Below are 19,363 nucleotides of genomic sequence, written 5' to 3'. Positions count from 1 at the left end.
GATTCAGTCAGCATGGGGAATGATGGATCTCACTAAACTTCGTACTTCTAGCCTAACGATTAAATCACTTTTCCAATAGAGCCTCTTCAACGAAACAGTGGCTTATACATGTCACAGTTTCCCCATTATTATGCATTTCCACCGAGATGTATTGCCCTCTGTGTTCATAAATATATTATTGCTTCAAAGTGAGGACAATAAAGGCAAGTAAAGCCTTGTAGATAAGAGCGTTTGAATGCACAAGCACAGATATCAATTCGACTATTATTCTCATGGTAGTTGAGCAATCGCAGCGCATTAATTTCTGTCCAAAACTGAATAATCAAGGCTACTGATGGTGGCTCTCATGCCGCAACACTGCAAAGCTTTTATGAGGAAATAGCAGCAGTGCTTCGCGCAGATTCTTCTTGCCTGCCAAATAACTTGGCCTATTTCGAAGGCAGGACCTTCTACTTAGATTGCTGCCATCGCTGGTGAACTTAGCAGTGCAGGGTTTCCTGAACCGCGCCCGGAAGCTGCCGAGGTCACTTGCGTTTTCTGTAGCAAGCCATCAAAGGCTGATTTCAGGTCTTCGTTGTACGGAAACGACAAGTTTAATGCGTTCATCAGCCAGTCCTACTATAGGACACTTCTGCTATAATGCTATGGAGATCAGGAATGAGCCAGCCAGATCAGAACCACCGTTGATACGGATGGTCAGTTGTACGGCCACATTCCTGTCTATTATGCGTATCGACGCGCTAGACACAGAAGAAAAATGTTGCGTTATGAAATGTATAACACGTGTGTGTTCAATGATACGTATTGGACGAAATAGGGTGATTGATGTCCTTGACCTCCAGCTGCATGCGGCTACGTTAGGCATGATTACGTTGTTGTTTTTGTCTAGTGTTTCTTTTTTTCCCGTTAGGCAGGCCCTCCTTGAAATAAAAGAAAGAATGCAGTGTTATTACTGTTGTAATAAAAGGGGCCTTCACCAGGTCTGCAGGCCACTTCGAACAGACAAGTGCGGTGCTTGGTTATTTGCACTTTTGTGTGCTCCGTGCCAACCAGTCACATTGCGGATCTCAAGAAGTTTCTTCAAAAAGTCACTCTGTTTCTGAGTCAGCGAAGCGACCCAGTAAGCTACGGTCAGTCGCGAAAGTTCATATTTTTCTTCCATAAAGGATTTATTCGATCACTGTAGGGCCGCAAAAAAATGTATCAGATAGAAAGTTTGAACTCGAGACCATGTGCCAGGCTTCGGCGACAATTCAGGTTTCTGGCCAGTCCAGTGTCCCGTAAGCTTTTGTGACCAAATTGTACAACCAAACATGGCTAGCACGAGCACCATTGCATTCCGCCCCTAGCATCAGAATTCAGGCGGCGCGGCTGGAATTGAACCCGCTACACCCAACTAAGCCAATGAGCTGCCGTGGTGAGTAAAGCATACCTGCCAACTCTCCCGAATTGTCCGGGAGCCTCCCGATTTTTTCTCGCATCCCCCGATTGTACGGACGCGACCTCAAATCTCCCGAAAAGTGGCCGTCACTTTTTTCTTTTTTACGGCCTGTAATATAACCATGCGGAAACGCGGCGTGGGAGCAGTTCGTCACCCGCATGCACCGTGAATCCTGGTAGCGGCCGCCGGCACCACTATGGTGGCTGCCACGACGAACGCGAGCAGCCGACGGGCGCTGCCTTATGGGGTTTTCCGCATTGGCTCGTCTCAGGCTGGGTCGGGTGCTTTTAGCAATCCAGTCGTTATATGACCGTTAGTGCTTTGTCAGGTTGTCTAGTGAAGTGTGAATGCCGAAGTACACTTTGTTCCCCTGAGTTTCCCAGTTGGAACGATCTATGGCACTTTCGAAAGCGAAGAATAAGTATCGTATTTTCCGGCATATAACTCGCACCTTTGAATAAGACGCAGCTGTTCGTTCGGTAAGCGATAACAAAAAATTACAGTGACGTTTCACTCGGTGAACGCGGTTCACGCGCAAGCGTATGAGTACTATAGGTACATTTCTGGCGTCGTGGCTGCCATGATCTGCTGTACATAGTCCAAGGGCGATAACATCGTCCCCGCGTGCCGTATGCTGTATGACTGTGAGCCGAATCGCGCACAAGGGAGGAAAGCGGGAAGGCGCGCTAGCGCGGAAGGTAGGGGGGGGAGGCTTGTACTCGGGTAGAAACTGCGCAGTTCGCACAGCGGCGCGTGCTCTTGATAACGATCTGCAGATGCGACGAATTCGGGGTCGTTCGACTCGCGGCCGTCCTGCCGCCGCTTGCGTTGCTGCTCCTTCCTTCTCGCACGGCGCTCGGGAACTCGATCGCGCAAAGAACCCGGCACCTCGACATCGCGCACAGAAGCCGGAGCAGTTAAGTCAAGCGCGCTTCATGTGACTATCACATCGAATCCGATTTTGACGGCAGTTTTTCCAGAAAAAAAAACGTACATATGTCGTACCGTTCTATTAGACGCATCGACGAAAAATTCAGAAAAAACACGCGTATACACCGGAAAATACGATACTTGCAACTATTTCTGAGATCATACACGACTGAGTTTCTCTGCTTTGTGAATTTGCGGAGTCGTGACAAGTATGGACTCTCTACCACGTGCGCCATTTCGCACAGCGGCAAAATTGTTTTTTTTTGGGGGGGGGGGGGTGAAAGCTTTTTTGACCCCCCCCCCCTCGCGTGGCAGTGTCCCGAATTTTCATGTTGCGAGGTTGGCAGGTATGGTAAAGTAGTTTTGTTTTACAAAACAGCCAACAATACGCAATTTGGGAGCCAGATTCGAATGTGAACAAAGGAGCATCGGAAATATTTTTTTTTCTCGAATAGTCACGACAAACACAGCGCCCACCGTGTGCCTTTTTTGTCAACATGGGCACCGGTGAATCACAGCTCACCTGAGCAAAAGGCTGGAGTCTCTTCAGGATGCCATTCAACCTTGCAGGAGACAACTTGGCATGCACGTGCCACAACAAGCGCATCAAATGCTTCGCAGTGCCCCTTGTAGTCTGGAAAAGATGGTACGCAAAAAGCGAATAAAAAATTAAGGGCGTTCAAGCATTCGAAATTTTGAATGCGAATCGAATTGTCTTTGATTTGTATTCGACTTGCCAATTCGGTATGTTCGAACATTCCTTTCTGTTCGATATTGCAGGATCAGAGACAGAGAAGAAGAGACGCAGGGAGGTCACCCAGGGCCACTATCTGATACGCGTTCGAAAAGCCAACATTCAGTTTCGCCTCACGCGAGTGGCCTAGGTTGGCCCAGGCCGCTATATCGGCGCTAGGACAATCACATGAAACGAAACCGAACGTCGGTTTTTCGAACGCGTACAAGATAGCGGCCCAGGTTGCACCGGGTCTGCTACCCTCTCCATATTCTACGATAGGGAGGCCTATTTGTGCATATAGGCCAATTGCAAATGATTGTTCTAAATGATACTGCGGCAGGGCAACCGCGGTTGCTGTACAGAGGCATCACTTCGTGAGCGAAAGCACCAGCAGCTGTCGTCCTCTCAATAATTTCTCGTCATTCAATACAGTTCCCGCGTGTCTAGTCAACGTAAAAAATTTGTTTCCTCTATTTATGATATGCAATTGGCTATTCGGAAAACCTGACCCTGTCAGCATACCTTCAGAAACGATCTGCGGTGATTTAGCATTACAAGTATAGTTGCTGTACAAAATCATGTAAACGAGTCCATCTTCTCTTTACCTATCGGACACTACGGGGCCTTCATATTTCTAATTATTTAGAAATTATCGGCATTCGATTTGAAATCCATAGGTCATTTTTGTCGAGAATTCGAATTTGATATTTGATTCTATTAGAAAATTTCCCCCGCAGGGGCGTCTGCGCAAGCAGGCGTTTGGTGAGTTGCGCCACCACGTACCCGAGCACACGAGGGTTGGACCCTCCCGCGTGTGACCGTGCGCGGCTTAGCCGTGTCCGGGGAAAAGGGGATCCTGGGGGTTGAGCCGACGCTGAGTGTTTGGACCTTTAAGGCCCCTCAGCGGAGGCAACACTCCCCTTTGGCCTCGGCTTCACGTAGACGGCACCCCCGGACTGACCCACCCGGGGGAAATCGGTAGTTGCCTTTTCCCGTCTCTCTCTCTCCATCCTTCGTCTTTCTCTCTCTCTTTCCATCTCTCCTGTCTTCTCCTCTCTTCCTCTCATTTCCGACTTCGCAGGCAGCAAGGGTTAACCTGGTGTATTCTATCCAACCTAGGATATTTATATTAGGTTATAGTAGCTACGTACAGCTGGCGTCTGCGTCTCCTTCGGGTGTCGTAGCGTCCCCTTGTTGGGCTCGGTGGTGGGCGGCTGGCGTAGCTGCCGAAAACAAAAAGTATTTATGGCTTTAAGTACCTTTCCCCGACTACCTGATCGCCCTCTTTCGAAAAGAGGGCGCACCGAAGAAACTCAATTTTTTGTCCAACGCAAGGAATCCTTCCCACGCTAGCATGTTATGCATAGCAAATGCGCCGAAAAGACAGTCAGAACCCTTTCACCTTTCACCGTTGCAAAAGTTCTCACAGACGTGCTGGGTCCCGGATACAAAATCACTAAAATGGCTAGCGGCGACCTACTGCTTGAAGTACGCGACAAACTACAACATGAAAAGATTTCAAATCTCCTTGCTTTTGGTGATGTTGAAATCACGGTAACCCCACATCGCTCAATGAACACATGCAGAGGTGTGGTATCCGATGATGATCTCATGAATCTGAGCGAAGAAGAACTAGTTGAAGGATGGAAGGAACAGGATGTCATCAAAGTTCAAAGAATAATGATCAAACGTGACAACAAAGAAATCCGTACAAAACATCTCATTCTCACCTTTGCGACGAGTGTACTGCCCGACTCTCTCGAAACTGGTTACACAAAGACACGAGTAAGACCATACATTTCAAATCCACGCAGATGTTTCAAATGTCAGAGATTTGGCCATGGCTCGCAAAGCTGCCGCGGCCGGCTTACTTGCGCAAAATGTGGCAAACAAGAACACGCTTCCGACAACTGCACTGACACGCTCCACTGCGCAAACTGCGACGGTGAGCATGCCTCATATTCCCGATCATGCCCTACGTGGAAGAAGGAAAAAGATATCATTACCTTGAAAGTGAAAGAGAACATCTCATTTCAAGAAGCGCGGAAACGCGTTTCCTTCCTGCATACCGCAGGGTATGCTGGTGCAGCGCGAAAGGGGGCAACGCTGCAGCAGACTCCGGCATCGGCCCGGTCCACAAAGAGTGTGACCGTGGCTGTGCCACAAGCCCCCCAGGCGACAGCAGCCAGCGCTGCTGCGCCGTCTTTGAAGGAGGGCCCATCGACCTCTGGGTTGGTGGCCTCCAAGGCCCTGCTTTTCGAGGCAAGGCCCACCCCAAAAACACCCCGCTCGCTTGAGCGGAAGTCCAGCGGCTCTCTGGAGTCGATGGACACAACCCCAAGCCAGGCGGCGCATCCAGCGCCTCCGGAGCGACGCGATTCTCGCGACCGCTCCAAGAAAGACAAACTCCGGATTACGGGGCCTGGAAAGGCTCCATAAGCCAACTAGACTCGTCTCTTGACACACAGCCCAAAAACACAAACAATATGGATACACAAATATTACACTGGAACGTGAGAGGCCTAATGCACAACCTCGATGACATTAAAGAACTTTTACACCAATACAATCCAAAGGTGGTGTGTGTTCAGGAGACACATCTTAAACCTACACAAACAAACTTTCTCCAGCAATACGTTATTTTCCGGAAAGACCGGGACGAGGCTGTTACAGCCTCAGGTGGTGTAGCTATAATAGCTGACAGAGGTGTTGCATGTCGGAAATTGCAACTCCAAACCCCTCTTGAAGCAGTTCCTGTCCAAGCAGTGCTATTCAATAAACTAGTCACCATCGCGTCTATATACATTCCCCCAACTTATCAACTGTCTAGAACAACATTTCAAAGCTTTATTGATGAACTCCATCACCCTTACATAGTCATTGGTGATCTAAACGCACATAGTACACTGTGGGGCGACTCTCGCTGTGACGCGAGAGGACGACTAATAGAAAACTTTCTACTCTCTTCAAATGCCTGCTTGCTTAACAAAAAAGAACCAACATTCTACAGCCCTACACACAAAACATTTTCTTCCATAGACATAAGCATAGCGTCCAGTACAATTGTGCCATATCTGAAGTGGGATGCTATTAATAACCCTTATGGAAGTGATCACTTCCCCATCGTACTAAGCCTTACAAAACAAGCTGAGTGCTCTACACATGTTCCTAGATGGAAAGTCGACTCAGCCGACTGGATGCGGTTTCGTGAAGCAACACATTTGCCCTGGGACGATGTCTGTGCACTTGGTATTGACGATGCAGTAGCATATTTTACAGCGTTTATTATTGATGCTGCATCAGTATGTATACCCCAAACAAATGGGTCGCCATCGAAACGACGTATTCCATGGTGGAATGAGGAGTGTAGGGAAGCCCGGAAAAAGCAAAACAAGGCCTGGAATCTCCTTTGTAACTCCCCAACCGCAGAAAACCTAATTAACTTCAAGGCGATTAAGTCACAAGGTAGAAGAACACGCCGACGTGCTAAACGGGAAAGTTGGGAAAAATACATAAGCAACATCAATTCTTATACAGACGAACGCAAAGCCTGGAACAGGGTAAACAAAATAAAAGGCCGCGAAACTCATCCTCTACCTTTAGTAAACACACAAGGAGACACTCTTGAGGACCAGGCTAATTGTCTAGGAGCACATTTCGAGCATATTTCCAGTACATCCCATTACACAGACACATTTGTAAAATACCAGCGACAAGCAGAGCGACAGCCGCTGAGTCGGAAAGGCACAGCCAATGCAGCATACAATCGTCCATTTAGCATGGCGGAGTTTCAGGCTTCACTGAATTGTTGTAACGATTCTGCTCCAAGAAGTGACAGAATACTATATAAAATGATAAAACACTTACACCCTGAAACCCACAAAACACTATTGTAACTCTTTAACACCATGTTCTCTGCCGGCTACATTCCGACTGCATGGAAAGAAGCAATCGTAATTCCTATCCTCAAAGATGGCAAGGAACCTTCTTCGGCCAGTAGCTATAGGCCTATAGCTCTCTGACAAGTTGTATATGCAAGCTCTTCGAGAAAATGATTAACCGGCGCCTCATCCATTTTCTTGAAAGCAACAAAATACTCGATCCCTTACAGCGCGGTTTCAGAGAAAGTGTGTCCACAACAGATCACCTTGTTCGCATTGAATCTTATATTAGAGATGCTTTTATACATAAGCAGTTTTGCCTCTCAATATTTCTGGACCTAGAAAAGGCTTGCGATACGACATGGCGCTACGGAATTCTTCGAGATCTTTCGTCGATGGGTGTCCGTGGCAACATGCTAAACACAATCGAAAGTTATCTGTCTAACCGCACATTTCGTGTAAGAGTGGGTAACGCTCTTTCTAGGCCCTTCACCCAAGAGACCGGTGTGCCGCAAGGGGGTGTGCTTAGTTGCACGCTATTTATTGTAAAAATGCTATGTTTTATTCCGTTTATGTCGATGATGTGCAGATAGCCTTTAAGTCATGTAATATTGCCATCTGTGAACGACAAATACAGCTGGGAATAAACAGATTGTCTAAATGGGCAGATGAAAATGGTTTCAAAGTTAATTCACAGAAGAGTACTTGCGTACTCTTTACAAACAAGAGAGGTGTAACGCCAGACCCAACTATTGAAATAAAAGGAGATACGCTCTCTGTGAGGAGCGAGCATAAGTTTCTAGGAATCATTTTAGATTCCAAGCTGACGTTTATCCCTCATCTTAAGTACTTGAGGACAAAGTGCCTGAAGACAATGAACCTCCTAAAGCTTCTATCGCGCACAACATGGGGCAGTGATCGAAAGTGTCTCTTAAACTTGTATAACAGTCTTGTCCTTTCACGCCTTGATTACGGGTCTATAATTTATAATTCCGCAACGCCAAGTGCATTAAAAATCCTAGACCCCGTTTACCACTTGGGCATCCGTCTCGCGACTGGTGCTTTCAGGACAAGTCCAATCCAGAGCCTCTACGTAGAGTCGAATAAGTGGTCGCTTCATCTGCAGCGGTCATACAGCAGTTTTACATATTTTCTGAAAGTACAAGCAAATATTGAACATCCGTCTTATTCAGCAATAAACGATGTGACTGCTGTCACACTCTTCCACAATCGACCTGCAGCGAGAAAGCCGTTCTCTTTGCGTGTGAGGAATCTTAGTGAGGAAATGGGTGTTCCGCTGCTTGATCATCGTCCTATGGCGCCAGCGGAACTGTTACCTCCGTGGCAGTGGCAGCTCATAGATTGTGACATATCATTTATAGAAGTTACGAAACACGCGCCAGAGGCACACATTAAAATGCATTTCCGAGAACTCCAATCTAAATACTCGTGTACAGAGTTTTACACAGACGCTTCCAAGTCACATGCCGGGGTATCTTATGCAGCCATCGGTCCATCCTTTTCGGAATCCGGTGTACTGCACCCGGAGACAAGTATCTTTACGGCTGAGGCCTATGCACTATTATCGGCTGTAAAGTATATAATGAGATCAAAACTTCAAAAAACTATCATATTTACAGACTCCCAAAGTGTCGTGAAAGCATTGAAGTCACTCTGTAAACACAAAAACCCTGTACTTAATGAGCTCTATTCCGTCCTGTGTAAAGCATATATCTCTAACCAGCATGTGATTATATGCTGAGTGCCGGGCCACAGAGGCATTGAGGGTAATGTTCGAGCAGACCAAATGGCCACATCAGTTACATCTCAGGCGTTACATCTCCCTACAGCTGCTGTTCCCGCAACAGATTTGAAGCCTTTCCTGCGAAAGAAACTGCGAAGCCACTGGCAACGCTTATGGGACGCGGAAAGAAATAATAAGCTTCACTTGATAAAACCACAGTTAGGCTTCTGGCCCCCCATAACGAAAACACGACGAGCTGATGTCCTGTTCTGTCGCCTAAGAATAGGACATACATATGGCACCCACAATTTTTTGCTTACTGGTGATGAACCACCAACCTGTGGTAGATGTGGTGAGAGGCTGACTGTCCTCCACGTCCTCGTGGAGTGTCGGGAAGCTGAAACAGAGAGAAAGAAACATTTTCCTCAAGCGTACCGATATCATCTGCCTCTTCATCCCATCATGTTTCTTGGTGAAGAACCGCTTTTTAACGACAAAGCAGTCGTCGATTTCTTGAACGATGTGGTCCTTCATGTTATTAGTCCAATGAGTTCGTAGCGCATCCTCTCTCCAGAGGATGCCGCTGTGATGGTAGTTTTTATAGCACATGCCTCCAGGCCCTTGTGATTCAAGGGCTCTGTATAGGCAGTAGTGCTTCTTACCAATTACTGCATCTTAAATATTTTAAATGTCGTGTCATTCTTCTCAACGCATTCTTCCCTTCATAGTACACCTCATTAGTCATTTCCATGATTTTAGTACCTTTATATTTTACGCACTTTACAGCGATTATTTTAGGCCCCTTTACAGCCACACTTCATCTACTTCTCAGAATTCATCGCTCCACTGCACACTCACAAACACTGACATGGCGCTCTTTGGCCATAACTGGCCCTTGCGCCATAAAACACCACACATCATCATCTATTAGAAAATTTCGCTATTCGAACAGTCCCCTTGTAAATATGTTGATCAGCATATATGTGTTTAAATGGCACTTATCCAAGGCGCCGGCTGCTCCTACACAGATATGCGATTAAAAGAAGTTCGCATATACAGTTGACAGTTGGCAAGAACTTTATTAAAAGGTCCTGAGGAAAAAGATTGGGGGAGCCGAAGGCACCCCAATCAAGTTGGTGGCTCCGCCCATGACGGAACCGGGAGCTGGTGACTCTCGGCGACGTCGCGGGCCCTCTGGACGGCCTGTCGTTGATGCGTAAAGTCCGCGCTTTGCAGTAGGGCGTCCCACTTGGACTTGTGAAGATCAGAGCCCGCGTTGGACGGGCACAGCCAGAGCATATGATCGAAAGAGCAGAAGTCGTGCCCACATTTGGAGCACGATTGCGGGAAGTTAGAATCTATCCGATTGAGCGCTCTGTGAGGTACGTTCTCGTCTGTAAGAGCCTGAACGTGACACACTGAGCCCTGTTTAATTTTGGGTGAGGGAATTTCCTTCTGCTCAGTCTGTAGTGGGATGTGATCTCGTTAAAGGTGATAAGAGGGTCTTTAGGGGAGCAATCCTGTGAGAGAGCTGGACCGCTTGCCCGGGCGCGGTTCGTGAATTCACGCGCTAGGCAGTGGGCCTGCTCGTTGGGGTTGCATCCCGCTTGATTAACTACGCCTTTAACGTGGGCCGGGAACCAGACGATGTGGTGACCTCCTGTCTCGTTATCCGCAGTGTTTTCAAGAGATTTGTTGACTAGGCTAGCCGTGTGCTTAGACACTAGGGCTGACGAGAAGGCCCTGACGGCAGTGCGTGAGTCGGAGAAAACAGTCGTTGGGCCTTTGGCAGCGTTAAGCGCCAAGGCTATCGCGGTTTCCTCCGCCTCGTTTGCGTGCTTAGTGCAAACGGATGCAGCGCTAATCAGCGTTCCGCGCGCGTCTACGACCGAGATTGCAAACTTGTTTTCGCTGCCGTATTTGGCCGCGTCAACGAAGAGTGCATCTGCCCCGTACGGATTAACTCTTTGAAGGATGGCTTTAGCCCGTGCGATTCTTCGGCCCTCGTTATATATCGGATGAATGTTTCTCGGTACGGGATCGACCGTTATAGCTTCCTTGGCTTCTTTGGACAGGGAGTATCTGTCGAGCGGCGGTTGTATGGATGATATATCTGCTTCGTTTAGGATTTTGTTACCCGGCTTAGTTAACGAAAGCCTGGTGATCTGTGCAGTTCGATGTGCCTCGATTAATTCGTCGATAGTATTGTGAACACCAAGCTCCAAAAGTTTCTCCGTGCTAGCACATTGTGGGATACCGAGTAGTCTTTTGATACCCGACCTAATGAGCGTGTCGAGTTTCTTCCTTTCTGCTTTGCGGCTTACGATTAAAGCGTGTATGATGCACATGACGTGGGATTCCTTTAGGCCGTGGCGGCGGTTCGTGACCCGCCGGATCCTGTGCACTACTTGATTAATCTGTTTCTTCAGTAGCGTCAGGGTATATGTCGCTTTCGGATTGGCTTGAACGTGGAGTCCTAGTAAGCCTAATTTGTGAACGTTATTTGCAGGTTCACCCTCGATAGTCACCGTCATGTCAGGCGGTAGGTGATGTTTCCTTTGGAGTTTTTTTCCTATATCCAGTTTTGACTTTTGAGCTGCGCACGTAAAGTCCCCCTGCTCCTGTATATTTCTGGGTGACATCCGTTGCTGCTTGTAGTGCGTCCTGTATTTCACCATCTGAGCCACTTGTGGCCCAGATATGGTGATATCATCCGCATAAAGCGCCATAGCTATATTTAATAGCACGGTTTCCGCTGACCTTTGTGGCGTGCCTTTTCCCGCAAGAGGAATGGAGTGCGAACGTATATTTCTTACACCTATAGTCGCAGTGCGATCTTTAAGAAACGCCCGGACGTAATTGTATAGTCGTCGGCCACACTTTGTTGCCGCTAGATTGGTGAGTATGAGGTCGTGAGCTACGTTATCAAACGCGCCTTTCAGGTCTAACGCAAGGATGGCTTTGCTTTGTTGGGTGCTGATACGGTCAATTATCTCTTCCTTAATTTGCAGTAGTACGTCTTGAGTGGATAGCCCTGGTCGAAAACCGAACATTGTGTGCGACAATGAGGCTTGCTCTTTTAAGTACGGCTGAAGCCTAGCCAGGACGACGTTTTCAAATAACTTTCCTATGCATGATGTGAGCGAGATGGGTCTCAGTTTAGAGAGGGCTGCTTGCCTGGTTTTGGCATCATTGTAATATCGGCGTGCCGCCACTCTTGCGGCAGCGCGCCCTCTAGCCAGTGGCACTGAAAATAATCTGTGAGTTATTTTATCGATCTGTCGTCGAGGTTTTTTAAAAGCCGGTACTGTATTCCGTCTGCTCCCGGGGCGGTGTTGCATACTATTCGATACAGTGCCGCTCAAACTTCGTGTTGTGTGATGTCTTCCTCTAATTCGGAAGGCTCCGCAGGCGGATAATCTATATAGTTGGTGTAGGGCCTGTACCTATGTAAGCGTCTTTTAGCTGTTGTATTATGGCGGCATCATTGCCAGGTGTCTGTCTTGAGATTTTTTGAAGGGTTTTGTTGCTCGTTGCTTTGGTTTGATTGGAGTCGATGAGATTTCTAAGCAGTAGCCACGTTTTGGCGGTGCCCAAGGTACCCTGCACTTATGTGATTGTATAGGTTCTTCCAATTGTTTCGCGTTAGTTCGGTTGCGTAACTTTCCACCTGGGCTGTTAAGGTAGATATCCGTTGCCTGAGCTTGCGATTGTGTTTTTGCTTTTTCCACCCACCTTTTTTTGCAGGCAATGGCGAGCCTCCCAAAGGTGTAATAGGTGCCTGTCGACATCGGGATGTTCTGGTGACGTGTTGCTTTTCATTGTCGCACGGAAGTCTGTCTGAATTTGTCGGATCCATTCGTGCAGAGTTTCTGGTTTCAAGCTGCCTTCGTAGGTTTCGTTGGTGCTTTCTTGCTTGCGCCGCTGTTGGAACTTGTCCCAATCCGTCATTCGTATTTTTTCTTCGATTTTTTGTTCGCGGTGGTAGGTGCGTTTCTATTATATTGTGGTCACTACCGAGGGTCTCATCGAGGTTGTGCCATCGCTGGTACCTGACGTCTTTGATCAACGTAAGGTCGGGGCAGGTGTCTTGACTGACACTGACTGTTGCCTATACTCTTTGGGTGAGCTGCGTCTGTAAATATGGTCAAGCCTAGTTGTGCTATCGCCAGTGCTAGCATCGACCCTTTGGAGCGTGTGCATGAACGGGTCCCCGGTAAAGGGCAAGATATAGTCAGGCGTAACGCGCGGCGCGGTTAAGCAACGCCGGTGAAAAGTGCACAATAGGGATGGTAATATCGATGAAGGATTAATCGATTAATCGACGAAAAGTGCGCCGCAAAACGATTAATCGTCATCGATGTCTACCTTTAATTTAATCGGTTTAATCGATGAAAGCAGTTCGAATAATCGTTTTCCAGAATGTGACTAAAGTGGCGTGAAAATTTTGAAATCGTACTATAGAATGCGGAGCACGAGCAACGACAGCGCGGCTGCGAAGACCGAGAGCGACTGTCAACTGTTTTCCCCGAGTCCTGCCGAGATTGCCAAGCGTTTCCCCGCTTTAAGCACACTTCACACAGGCTGCCTGGGGCCGGAAAGAGGCCGCCCCCCGTGGAGGAAGAAACGAACTAGAAGAGATCATTACGTGAGGCAGCAAGTCTTGGAAAGCGAACTCATCGACAAGCCATTTCCTTCGTTGTTTACCTCGCAGTATAGGGTCAGCACGTAACCCTGAGAGACAACGTATTGGCCGATAATGTTTGGTTCGCAGTAGTTTCAAATCGGTGCGCACCCGTTCAGCTGCGCTGCTGCCTTGCACCCGGCAGCATTAAACCTTCCGCGCGCTCTGATGTGGCGATCACGTGTTGGGCCGTTACTTCTTGATGTCAGTCGTGCTGCAATGCTCTCTTCTAATTTCTCCTTCCTCCACGCCCACCCTCCTCAGTAAGTGCCATTTTTAACATTCAGGGTGTTCCTTTTTAAGTTTTATGGAATTTTTAGAAATCGCCTGTGGCAGGTAGCATAATTGTTATCATGAGAAATTGAAACACATATTCGACTAATTAATAAATATTACTAATTAACTTCATAGTTAATTAATTGACGACGTATATTGAAATTTACCCATTGCAGCCGGTGAAGTTATTTATTTATTTATTTCACGTACTTTCCAGGCCCGAACGTGTTACAGAAAGGAGTGGAGTCAAAAAAGTTGTTGCAGTTTCACTCGAAAGGCGAAGCATCAATTGCGATAGCAACTTAGTAGAGAGCTTACGGAGTAAGGATAGTAGTTTTATCCGCTGTACAAACTTGGACATGCAGCAGCACCGGCAACACACAGCACTGTTGTCGACGCCGTCGGCGTTTTTTGCCCGCGTTCGCACAAAATGCGTGCGGCGTTGGTGACTGTTGCCGGTGCCTCTGATATAAATAGGCACTTGGTGCCGCAGCTAAACGTCGCCACCCTTCCCTGCCCCTCCCCCCCTCCCCCACAGCCTTTCCCGCGTCGGAAGAAGGTACGTTTACTCTACATATATGGTGATTGTAGAGGAGGAAAGAGACGCCTACTTCTGCAGACCTTAAGGGAGCACAGCGCAGAACGCGCGTTTGTTCTCCGCCGTGCGTTCACTCCCCGTGAAAGCGCGCGTCCCTCGCGCCATTTCACTCGCACATACAGCGTTCGGCGGCGCGTGGCGACGATTTCATCTCCATTGACGTCATACGGAACCTCACGGCGACGGCGACGCCGACGGCAGAAATCTGCTTTGGAGTGTCCATATAATTGATCGCAATAAAAGGGAAACACGGGAACATTTGCGGTGTGACGAAAGATCAGGTAACTTAAGAGTTCATTTCATTGATGAGATACTTGCATAGCGAGAATAATTAGATAAGACAAAGCGTGCACCGCGGTTTTGAATACTTTCTAGAGTAGAAACTAATGAAGACTGAGTCGGATCCCAAATGGCTGAAGCATACTCCAATTTGCAGCGAACTAAAGTTTTGTAAAGAGTTAGCTTCAGGGACGAAGGGGCAGAGCTAAAATTACGGCGCGAGTAACCAACCATACGGTTAGCGTTATTAGCAACATAGCCAATATGCGAATGCTAAGAAAGGTTATTTGATATGTGAAGGCTGAGATGCTTGTAAGAAGTAACTGACGTCACAGGTGCACCATTAATAAAGTACGTGTGCATGACAGTGTTACGAGATATTCGCATGACCTTGCATTTATGTTAATTTGTTTGCATGCACCAATTAGAACACCACTCAGTTACGCGGTTAAGGTCGTCCTGCAGTTCTTGGGAATCGGAAGAATTGGGAATTTTACGGTAGAGAACACAGTCACCTGCGAATAGCTTTATGGAAGAACAAAGAACGCAGTTCGGAAGATCGTTAATATAGATTAAAAAACATCGCCCAAGCACTCTGTACAGATGGTTAACCAGCGAAGATGAAACGTGCGGCCCCGATGTTTAGCAGTGGGTTAATGCCGACGATGTATTGAAGCGTTTCTCAAATATTGGCTGCATGTTTGTGTTTCTAGTGGAACGCAAGCGCCAATGGCGGGCGGACGCTGCTAACCACGACGCCGAGCTAACTCGAGATATCGAACGCATGCGACAACGGCGAGCCGAGGAAGCGGCGTTGCGGCCAGAGCAGCGTCAACGTGGCAATGGCGGGAACACGTTCGCCGGGGCAACGCCCGCTTTCGGCGGGAGTTTCTCGGGCGGCATTTTGGCTTCGGCTGCGACGAAACGTCCACGTTGAAATCACGAGGTGGAACGCAAGCGCCAATGGCGGGCGGATGCTACGCCGAGCTAACTCGAGATATCGAACGCATGCGACAACGACGAGCCGAGGAGGAGGCGTTTCGGTCAGAGCAGCGTCAACGTGGCAATGGCGGGAACGCGTTCGCTAACGATGTAACTAACGGCGCTAGCTGCCAATGGCGCGCGCGCTTGGGTGCGACGTAGAGAACGACGTAATGACGGCGCAGCCAATGGAGACGTTTATCGAAACATGGGACGAATGGTTTTTCGTTTCGCCTAGCCATATACAGCTTTCGCTGTAAAAGAGAAGTGGACCGAGGACTGAGCCTTGATGAACACCTGCTGGTACATTAGAAAACAGGCGTATCCACTTGTCAGGCGTATCCACTAGGAATTAATTTCCAGATTTTGGAACTGAGGTTTGAACAGCGAAAAAAAAAACAAGGACACGAAGAAACAAATACCACAAACAAGCGCTTGTTTGTGGTATTTGTTTCTTCGTGTCCTTGTTTTCTTCGCGCTGTTCAAACCTCATTTCCAAATTATGAACCAACTAGCCCTCATCAAGAACTTACTGAATTTCCAGAATGACACCAGTTCGGAGATATGCACCATCAAACTCGCCGTAAAGAAACGCTGTTGTTCCACTTACATTTTTACCAAAATGCCTTGAAGTACAAAAGTAACTGGAATGCCCATGTATTTCGTCCCACACTTTGAGAAATAATATCTCGAAACTGGTGTCATCCTGTAAATTCCTTTCAAGTGGGTCTTGCGAACTCATCGGCTACAATTCATAAATTGTAATATGTTTCGTAAAGTAATTAACTAAGAAGTTCATTACTCAATGTTTGTTAATTAGTCAAATATGTATTTCAATTTTTCGTGCTACTAATGTCCGCCTCTTCGAATAACCCAGCTCAACGATAAGAATTATGCTACCTGCCACAGGCAATTCTGAACAATTCCGTAAAACTTAAATATGAACACCCTGTATATTGTTTATTCCTTCACTAGTCCCTAGTGGCAATTATAGTTGGCCTTCAAGAAGTCAAACATTATTCTTTATCAAAGGTTATACCCTTGTATTTCTTATCCTGGTTCCACCTTTCAAAAGTTATAATGGGTACTTACGTGAGTAGGTAACTGTGTTTCAGCCTTTTTAAAGCGCCGGAAAAAAAAGTCGATTAATCGACGAAATGCCCCGCATCGAAAGCGATTAATCGATTATAGGCTAAACCGACGAACGATTAATCGTTAATCGATTAAAATATTTAATCGACCATCCCTAGTGCACAATCTACAGTCCGGCGTCACGGCGTAGCCGGCGTGCTCAGCTGCGTCTGGCGCGCTCAGCGCCGCCGGCGCGGAGATAGAACATGTTCTATTTCACGCGGCTGCCGCTAGACCAGCATGCACTGCGCGCTGTAGGGGCAGTGGGCAGAAAGCAAAATGGCGGCTTGCGGAGCTCGTCGTGAAAGCGCGGCTGTGGCTTTCTCAACGTCCGTGGACGATGACAATGCAAGTGAGGATGTATGCACATGTTTCTCTTCCGCTTTTGATGTAGCCGACGCACTAGCACTAGGACTGCGATCTTCTCTGGCTGTCAGGACAAGTTAACGCCATGCCGTGAAGGCAGTCAAACAGCACACGGAGCGAGACCTGTGTATAAGGTATTTTTTTTTTGTGTTTGCGTATGTAAAAAATCACGATGTGCTTTCTTGTCGAACTTTTGTTTATATTTTATGCATGACTGGCCCCTAGGCAACTATGTATGTTGGTTGTCTGAAATAAAGTGTCTTCTCTTGTCAAAAAAAACAAAAAAAAAACGCGCAGCTCTGACGGCGCGGGCACATTCTGTCAGAAAGTGAGAATGCGCATGCACCATGGATCGCGCGGCCGTGAATTTGCGCTTCCACACACAGAGATGGCGCTAGCCTCGCGCGGCGTGCGCGCCGAACTGTAGAGGAGGCAAATTTCTTCCACAGGCTGGCGTGGCTGGCGTAGCGTATCCGACTTCGCCTGTCGAGGCTGACGCGCCGAAAACGCTGGACTATATCTTGGCCTCAAGCGCGCCGGCCTTTGGCCAGTGCCAGCGTCCTACTCTGATGTAGCGCGCCAGGGGGCCACATGTTACGGCTGCCGCCCGAGTCACACGGGCAGTGGTCATGCCATCGCCCCCCCCCCCCCCCCCCTGGCAGGAGCAGCAAGCGCTGCTCCGCCCCTAGCCAAGAAGATCTTTGTAGGTGACTATGTGAAATAATTTTTTTTCTCCTTAAAAGTTCACAAGAGGCAGTGCTTTGTTCTGAAGGCTTCGCATTGCAATTGCTGTTAAAGTGCCTCACGTGCAGTGCCGCTCGTCCCCGGCTCTGTGCCCACGGACACTTGGGGTGGGGCTGTCGGGAGAGGCACACGGGCGGCAGCGGCCTCCTCTTCGCTGGAGCTTGCCTGCTACCACAACAGAGCATAGTTGACACACTGTGTGAGCGTTGCACCTTATCAATATAATTTCAATAGTGTTATTGTTGCTTCAGTTCCATGAACTGTTTGCCAAGTCTATTCAGATTTATTCACTCTGTACAGAATATGCTTGATGCATCAACTGACTTACTCGCGACTACACATGCTTCACGGAGTAACGAACCATATAATCAATCACAGGACGTTTCTGGACAGCATTGGTTTCTCATGTTATTCTAGTGGGGCCAGATTTTCATTTCTGCAAAGTATGGATATCATATGCTGGCATGTGTTCTTAATCGCAAGAAAACAGACATAAGCACACAACAGTAGAACATTCACCAGCTCTGAACAGTATAACTTCCCCAAACCGGTCCACATAGCAACACAAAACGCTACGCAACTCGGCGTTATCCTCGATGGAGTCCACCGGCGCGTAGCCTGGGCCGGTCCGGCTCAAAACGTCCATGACGCGGCCCTCCAGCCCGCCCAATTGCCGCCTCCGGTTTTTCTACAAAAGCATGAACACAGTGAACTTACGTTTGAAGTATGTTGCTAGCTGCAGGCTCACCTCTTCTCCGACCCAAATTGCGCAGCTAGTTTTTTTCATATCATGCACTATTTGTGCCCAATACTGGCGCCAGCGCCGGGCTCTTGTTACAGCCGGCCCTAGCACGTTGAGCGCGGCAGTCAGCTCATTCCACAACTCTTTATGTGCTGCATTCATACTTGGCGAGAGGTTTATGGCGCCTCTCGCCAAGTACGGGTGCTTCTCCATAAACTGAACAGAGTGGTCTGAGCTGCCGATACTCGGGGTCCCTTTGGAGGTGCCGCCATTTTTTCGTGCTTTCAAATTTCGCGGGACCGCAGCAAATTAATACACGCAACAAGTCGCATCGTTTCACACATCCTTTCACCATGCCGTTAAAAATAGCGGTTACACTTACTCAATGTTTTGTTAGATTATCACAACATAATCACTGTTTTTCTGAAACGTAATAAACTTCACAAAAAAAAATCATTTTCCCCGGTTAAGTCTACTTCCAACATGTAAGGGGGATTTATCACTGCGCACTTCACCCACATCCGGAGACAGTTACGATCGTTCTGAAAAGAAAAAGTTTGCTTACCAGTATCTGTTGCGATGTACTGCTTTCCACCCTTCATCGATTCTTGGTGATCCTGTGCGAATAAAAAGCAAAAGTGAGCATTCCGCGACCACCGGACATGTTCAGATGCGACTGTCTAGGCATTAAGCACACGAGACCGATGTTGTTTACTCACCTTGCGCTTCGCTTTCACGGTTTCCATGACGTTCACAGCTTCCGAAATTCTTCTCGGGCGAAAGCACACCACGGATGCCGAGACTTACGGGCAAAGGTACACTAAATGCGG

Source organism: Dermacentor silvarum, chromosome 1 (genome assembly GCF_013339745.2).
Source record: "Dermacentor silvarum isolate Dsil-2018 chromosome 1, BIME_Dsil_1.4, whole genome shotgun sequence".
Classification (NCBI taxonomy): domain Eukaryota; kingdom Metazoa; phylum Arthropoda; class Arachnida; order Ixodida; family Ixodidae; genus Dermacentor; species Dermacentor silvarum.
This window is presented reverse-complemented; position numbering follows the sequence as displayed.